Raw genomic sequence first — 8,440 nt, 5'->3', positions numbered from 1 at the left:
GGTAGGGAAGGTGCAGAGGGAGATGGGGGAAGAAAAAAAAAAAGAGGGGCAAGAGGTAGAGCAGAAAAGGTTACAAGAGAGAAAAAGAGGAAAGTCTTGCCTAGCAAGACAAGAACAACAATTATTGAGTATTGCCTATTGTGAACTGTACAACAAATTTGAGAGCAACAGAAACAATCAATAACAGCTCAACCGTTAACAAATACTACAACAACTACTTAAATATCTCAGGGGTAGTTGTCCCTGTGTGTATCGCATGGAAATATAAACATTTAACAAAATTTGTAGAAACCTAACTGACCCTTAGTTTCTAGTTAAAGTTATTAAAGCACTCTCCCTGTGCTGTGAGCAATGATGTTATCTGTAGAAGAACCCTACGTAACTGTGCTGCCGTCTTATCTCATTACTAGTTAGCATCTGGATTGTCCCTTACATTCGGTCTGTTAGTGTGTTGGTTATGAGGAGAAAAAAAAAAAAAAAAAAAAAAGGGGGGAGGGGAATATCCTGTGGCTACTCTCGCAAGGGCAGGTGCGGTCAATGCAGTATAGCCTATTGGGTATTATGTGTTGTGAGTAATTAATGAGAACCAACTCCTGTTCATTTTGCTGTTCCCTATATTGGGGGATTCAAGTAGCTGTCAACGTGGGTCCCTTCAGGCTGCCTGTCCAGTTCGTCATTAAATCCCTTATCCTCTCGCCTGCGCAGGCTTACCCATAATCCTTACTATGGTAAAAATTGAAATATTGATAAATAATCTAAGCATGCATGTGGAGTTGGGCAAACGAAAAGCATGCAGGAATGCTACAACAGTATGATAGTTACTTCCATCAGGCTAAGGCGGTTCCGTCTGTGAGCATATTAATAACAACACAAGCAAATTAAACAGTAATATTAAGAACCCTACATAACTTGCATTGCCGTTCTATCCTACAGCTAGTTAGTTCTGAGTTGTCTCTTACATTCATTTTGTTGAAGTGATGGTTAGGTCAATGCATCATGATATATTAGCCACTATGTGTTTTTAGGTATCTAGTAATAGCCAACTTCAGCGCATTTTGCTGTTCCCTGTATTAGAGGATTTAGGTATTTGTTAGCCCAATCCTCTTCAGGCTGTCTGTCAGGGTTATACAATGCTATTGGTCTAGGGTTAACCTTTTGTGTGTCATTAAGTCCCCTATCCCCTTATATAAGCAAGTTTGTGCATCAACCTTGTAGCAGTAAAAATTGAAATAATGGTAAATAATTTGAGGGCGTATGCGGGGGAGAGCAAACAGAAAGCATGCAGGAACACTATCTCAGTATAATAGTTACAGTTATTAAAGTAAGGCGGCATCATCTATGGACACATTTAAAAAAACATAACATACAAGTAATTCAAACAGTATTAAGATAACATGTTAAATACGACCTGAAAGTTCTTCAGAAGAGCATAAGGAATTAGACATAAGTCCAATAGGTGTCAATGTTTTTACAAGTCCGACAGGAGCATCCTAGAAAAGGGAGAGAGAGAGATAGAACACAAGCTCTGGAGTTTTTTATCTTTTTATTTCACACATGGTGTTGCTGGGCATCTCCATTGTCCATGTCGACAGGAGCTCTGCGTGCAGAGTCCTCGTGGCGTGGGGGTTCAATAACTAGGCCCAAGGCCTGGCTAAAGCCAGGAAGGTCATCCGGACATCTGAGGGTGTATGAGACATTATTTTTTGTAGCGATCAGGCACGTGGGGAACCCCCATCTGTATGTGATCTTTTTATCCTTCAACACTGAGGTAATATATCTCATGTCTCTCCGCTTCTGTAATGTTGTGGGACATAAGTCCGAGTACAGTTGAACTTCCGTGCCTCTGAAGGTGATTGGGTGCCTTGTTCTTGCCAGTTTGAGTACTTCTTCTTTGTCCCGGAATGATAAAAATTTTATTATTATGTCCCTGGGAGGGGCCCTATTTGGCGGTTTTGGGTGCAAGGCCCTGTGTGCTCGCTCTATTTGTATATCCTGTGCCGTGGAATTGTTTTTCAAGTGCCTGATAAACTCTTGAATGTATTGTTGTAGTTCTCTAAAAAATAAATTAGCACCGAGTAAGGTGGTAATGAATAAATATATTAAAGGGGGTAATACAAAAATTATTAAAGATAACTGGCCAATGGGTAAAAGGTTTTTTTTTAAATGCAATCGTCCTAATTGTGGCCTATGTAAGTACACATCAGGAAATAGGATAAAATTTCAATCTGCTTCCACTAAGGAAGAATTTGAGATAACCTCTAGATTCACTTGTGATTCTAGTTATGTGGTATATCTCCTTGAGTGCCAATGTGGAATTCAATTTATTGGTAGGTCCTCAAGACCCCTAAAGAAAAGGTGGGGAGAACATAATAGAAACATAAAAAATAGGGTTGTCAATCATAGTGTCCCAAGACATAGTTTAAACTGTCATGATGGACAAACAAACTTATTTAACATTTTTCCTTTAGAACACATTGCTCCCAAATGGGGTAGAAATAGGTTGATCCATCTGAGACAGAGAGAGACATTTTGGATTTGGAAACTCAAGACTCTCCAACCATATGGCTTAAACGAGAATATAGACATGGCCGCTTTTAATTAAGGTTTAGGACATATAAATATAGTAATACATCCTATCTGTTGATGTTGTTGTTGATAATGATAACAACATCATCAGTCACATTAGACTAAATAGAATTTTAACAAGTTCATATATATTTAGTAATTGGTACAACATAACAAATAGGTTATAAGTCATATACATTTTAAACCATAGATTTGTCGATGAGACATTTCACTGACAAGAACATCTTTAATACGAATCATCATATATATATATTTTATATATTTCTTATTATATTATCGCAATGTATTGTCTAGCATCATGATAGTGATCATGAGCATGGACAATATTTAATAGATATCACAATACATCGATATTAATGTTAATTTCATTCTAGGTTCATCACTTTAGTAGTAATACAACATTGTAAATTTTAATTTTCATCTCTATTTTTAATTTTAATTTTAATTTTAATTATTATTGTTACTTTTTTATAATTTTGTAAGGAATTAGATGAACGATATAGATACTGGAAATTGATGAATCAGTACATGCTAATTTCAGTTTAGTTACAAGAACGAGAAAGATTGTCCGAATATAGTGGCTTTATATTTAGTAAATGTATTTAGATGTCTAGAAATAAGCACTAAGAAGCAATATTTGTATTTGTTATTGTTTTTACAATTTGTAAATGCTTGATCAACTAACTTTAGTCCAATTTGTGCCTAACCGAGAAATATTGTAATTATTGGGGAGACACATCAACATCAATTTTTTCAATAGGTACAAAACACTTACGATGTGTTTATTTATCAGTATTGGCCGACACTGCAGCACATCGGGACCCGATGTCAATCAATATACATATGTGATAGTGGGTAACGTCACTGGCCAAGCCCCAAAAGGGAACCTATTATACCAGAGATAAATTTAACTAAGGCACGGATTGGCTAATGATTTTTTAGTTGCTCACGCATGCGCCCTAGGTCGGGATAGACGCCGACAATGGGCTATAAAACTTTGCTACTTTGTATTTGCATTTACACCTGAGGAAGCGGTCTGAGTAACCGGGAAACGCGTAGTGTAACATTGTTTTTATTAAATATCTTTTTATTTGACAAGTACAAGTAGCACGGCATTTTTTGGCATTTAACATTGTTAGCCATACATGCACTTATTAGGACACTGAGCTGCAGGTATATCCCAGGGTGCTGTATTGGAGCCCTTTTGTGACCTGAACGAGTGAACCCAGAGGATATCGGTGAAATCAGTGAGCTGGACAGCTGACAAGTGTCCAGGAGGCTTTTGTGGCACTTCTCAAGTGCCCTATATCCTGTGAGTACATTTCAATTGTTGCGCTTTTGCAAGTGATCACACTGATACACACTATTGTGGCACTTTTGTGTTTTTTGTCTTACACAGCCAAATATTGAAGCAGTACTGATTCAATTCAGCTAGCTGGACGGCTGCTAACAGTTCAGAAGGCATTTGTGGCACTTCTCAAGTGCTGGAAATTTTGTAAGTAGTTTTTATTTGGGGGCATGGCCTACTGAATTCAAAACGATACACACCATTTGGCGCCTCTTCTCTTTTCTCTTTTTGAACTTACTCTTTTCCTGGCTATTGCCCAATCTCCCAGGTTTATCGCCTTGTTCGTAGTACAGCTGTCTCAGCTGAAGGGCTTGCTTTTGATAATCCTCTTGTAAGAACTGCAGGAGATCCTTCCTGACTGCATTTAGACACGTTAGTCCCAGTTCGTCATGTGGGGACTGTTTATGATATTGTTCTAAGTCTTCCACTTGTTTCAAGAGATTATCATATCGCTCTCTCCGCATCATTTTAAGTCTCGCTTTACGCTCTATCAGGAGGCCTCTCACGGTGCACTTATGCGCTTCCCATATAATGGGACTATCTATTTCTTCGTTCGCGTTTAAGCAGAAGAATTCAATCAAGGACTTCCTAATGTCCACGTTAAACCCAGGGTCATCTAGAAGCGTATCGTCGAGTCTCCACACAAAGGGAGTGATTGGCGTGTTAGGCCATTGAATGGAACAACCCACTGGGGCATGATCAGACCATGTGATAGATGATATTTTGCTAGTTTTAGTGATGGTTAAACCTATGGAGTCCGTGAATAAATAATCTATCCTGGAGTATTTACGGTGTGGGTTAGAGTAGAAAGTGAAGTTTTTGTCCGTTGGATGGTGTGTACGCCAGATGTCATGAATCCCCAGGTCTGCCAATGAGGCGGACATCCGCTTAAGTGTTTTGTGCGGGGCACTGGAGAGGCCATTGGAGGTATCAAGAGTGGGGCTAAGAGGTGCATTAAAATCTCCTCCTAGGTACAGAATTCCCATTTGCATTTCAAGGACTTTTCTAGAGACCTTTTGAAGAAAGAGGTGCTGAGAGGTGTTCGGGAAATATATGTTGGCTAGTGTTATGGGCCTGCTGTGTATGGTGCCTGTGAGTACTAAGAATCTACCCTCAGGGTCACTGTAACTCTTTGTAAGTTGAAAGGGTACCCCTGCACAAAAGAGGATCCCAACTCCATTTTGTTTTTTAGAGGCCGATGCAAAAAAGGCTAGGGGGTATTGTCGGCTGTACCATTTAGGTTCGTGTGCAACGTCAAAATGCGTTTCCTGTATAAAAACTATGTCCCCACCCATTCTATATAGGTCTCTTATCACTATTGCACATTTGGAGGGGCTATTAAGTCCTTTTGCGTTAATCGTTAGGAGTTCTATCGGATGCGATTTACGTGTAGTGCTCAGATTCGCCATGATCCCCCAGGAGCCCTGTTATAGGTCGGGTAGGGAAGGTGCAGAGGGAGATGGGGGAAGAAAAAAAAAAAGAGGGGCAAGAGGTAGAGCAGAAAAGGTTACAAGAGAGAAAAAGAGGAAAGTCTTGCCTAGCAAGACAAGAACAACAATTATTGAGTATTGCCTATTGTGAACTGTACAACAAATTTGAGAGCAACAGAAACAATCAATAACAGCTCAACCGTTAACAAATACTACAACAACTACTTAAATATCTCAGGGGTAGTTGTCCCTGTGTGTATCGCATGGAAATATAAACATTTAACAAAATTTGTAGAAACCTAACTGACCCTTAGTTTCTAGTTAAAGTTATTAAAGCACTCTCCCTGTGCTGTGAGCAATGATGTTATCTGTAGAAGAACCCTACGTAACTGTGCTGCCGTCTTATCTCATTACTAGTTAGCATCTGGATTGTCCCTTACATTCGGTCTGTTAGTGTGTTGGTTATGAGAAGAAAAAAAAAAAAAAAAAAAAAGGGGGGAGGGGAATATCCTGTGGCTACTCTCGCAAGGGCAGGTGCGGTCAATGCAGTATAGCCTATTGGGTATTATGTGTTGTGAGTAATTAATGAGAACCAACTCCTGTTCATTTTGCTGTTCCCTATATTGGGGGATTCAAGTAGCTGTCAACGTGGGTCCCTTCAGGCTGCCTGTCCAGTTCGTCATTAAATCCCTTATCCTCTCGCCTGCGCAGGCTTACCCATAATCCTTACTATGGTAAAAATTGAAATATTGATAAATAATCTAAGCATGCATGTGGAGTTGGGCAAACGAAAAGCATGCAGGAATGCTACAACAGTATGATAGTTACTTCCATCAGGCTAAGGCGGTTCCGTCTGTGAGCATATTAATAACAACACAAGCAAATTAAACAGTAATATTAAGAACCCTACATAACTTGCATTGCCGTTCTATCCTACAGCTAGTTAGTTCTGAGTTGTCTCTTACATTCATTTTGTTGAAGTGATGGTTAGGTCAATGCATCATGATATATTAGCCACTATGTGTTTTTAGGTATCTAGTAATAGCCAACTTCAGCGCATTTTGCTGTTCCCTGTATTAGAGGATTTAGGTATTTGTTAGCCCAATCCTCTTCAGGCTGTCTGTCAGGGTTATACAATGCTATTGGTCTAGGGTTAACCTTTTGTGTGTCATTAAGTCCCCTATCCCCTTATATAAGCAAGTTTGTGCATCAACCTTGTAGCAGTAAAAATTGAAATAATGGTAAATAATTTGAGGGCGTATGCGGGGGAGAGCAAACAGAAAGCATGCAGGAACACTATCTCAGTATAATAGTTACAGTTATTAAAGTAAGGCGGCATCATCTATGGACACATTTAAAAAAACATAACATACAAGTAATTCAAACAGTATTAAGATAACATGTTAAATACGACCTGAAAGTTCTTCAGAAGAGCATAAGGAATTAGACATAAGTCCAATAGGTGTCAATGTTTTTACAAGTCCGACAGGAGCATCCTAGAAAAGGGAGAGAGAGAGATAGAACACAAGCTCTGGAGTTTTTTATCTTTTTATTTCACACATGGTGTTGCTGGGCATCTCCATTGTCCATGTCGACAGGAGCTCTGCGTGCAGAGTCCTCGTGGCGTGGGGGTTCAATAACTAGGCCCAAGGCCTGGCTAAAGCCAGGAAGGTCATCCGGACATCTGAGGGTGTATGAGACATTATTTTTTGTAGCGATCAGGCACGTGGGGAACCCCCATCTGTATGTGATCTTTTTATCCTTCAACACTGAGGTAATATATCTCATGTCTCTCCGCTTCTGTAATGTTGTGGGACATAAGTCCGAGTACAGTTGAACTTCCGTGCCTCTGAAGGTGATTGGGTGCCTTGTTCTTGCCAGTTTGAGTACTTCTTCTTTGTCCCGGAATGATAAAAATTTTATTATTATGTCCCTGGGAGGGGCCCTATTTGGCGGTTTTGGGTGCAAGGCCCTGTGTGCTCGCTCTGTTTGTATATCCTGTGCCGTGGAATTGTTTTTCAAGTGCCTGATAAACTCTTGAATGTATTGTTGTAGTTCTGGGGGATCAACCCTCTCTGGCACTCCACGGAGACGCAAATTGCTCCTCCTGCTCCGGTTTTCTAAGTCTTCTATACGGTCCATAAGAGTCTGAACCGTTCCTTCTTGTGCTTGCAGGAGACTAGCTTGGTGCTGCACATCCGAATTAAGTGATTCCTGTTTTTCTTCTACCTGTATAACCCGGTGATTTAAGGCCCCCATGTCCCTTTTGAGTTCCCCAAACATGCTTTTAAAATCCTGCATGGCATTTTTAATATCCTCTTTGGAGGATAAGTGAGAGATGTCATCCTTTGTGAGATAACTGTGTGGATTCATGCTGGGTCTGTGCTCGTGGGCCTGGGCCGCTATCAATGGGCCTTGTGGGTCCTGGGCTGATTTATTAGAGGATTGAGCAGGGTCAGCAGGTATCAGGTAGTTCTCCATTATAGAAGGCTGTGAGCTTTTGGGAGGTTTAGTGTTTCTTTTGCTAGACATTGCAGATATGAAGTCTCAGTTTTCATATACAGAATCTCCTATGGCCATAAAGTAAATGCTTTATCTTGCACAAGGTTTAGATGAAGCTGCAGGAGTTTGTTTGTCTGCAGTTATCTTCTACGTGCAGAATGTCTGTGAGCTTGTTCGATTAATTATATTAGTGTGTGGGGTTCATTTAGAGCCTACTCTCCTTTTCTCCACTGTTTCTTTTTATGGGCTTCCCTGTGTATCTATTCGTGTGGGGGCAATCAATTTATCTGTTTCTGGTGCCAATAAGTCCAATTGTTTGCCCTAACTTAAGTCTGTGTCCCAGTTTTCAAGTTTTCAAGGCAGGGCAGAGATGCGACTGCAACCCACTTCTAGCTAGCAACACACAGGCCCAAGGCCAGACTCACCCCCACTCCACTAACGATCTCCTCTCTAGGCCGCAAGATCCCTCCACAGGCAGGAGGCCTGATCTCCCTGGCGTGTGTTCTGGCTGATGATCCCGGTGAACTGAGAGTTCTGAGTGTCAGTGGTACACAAGCCACTGACTCCGCTCTGT

The sequence above is a fragment of the Bombina bombina genome, chromosome 5 (genome assembly GCF_027579735.1).
Source record: "Bombina bombina isolate aBomBom1 chromosome 5, aBomBom1.pri, whole genome shotgun sequence".
Taxonomy (NCBI): domain Eukaryota; kingdom Metazoa; phylum Chordata; class Amphibia; order Anura; family Bombinatoridae; genus Bombina; species Bombina bombina.
Note: the sequence above shows the minus strand (reverse complement) of the source record.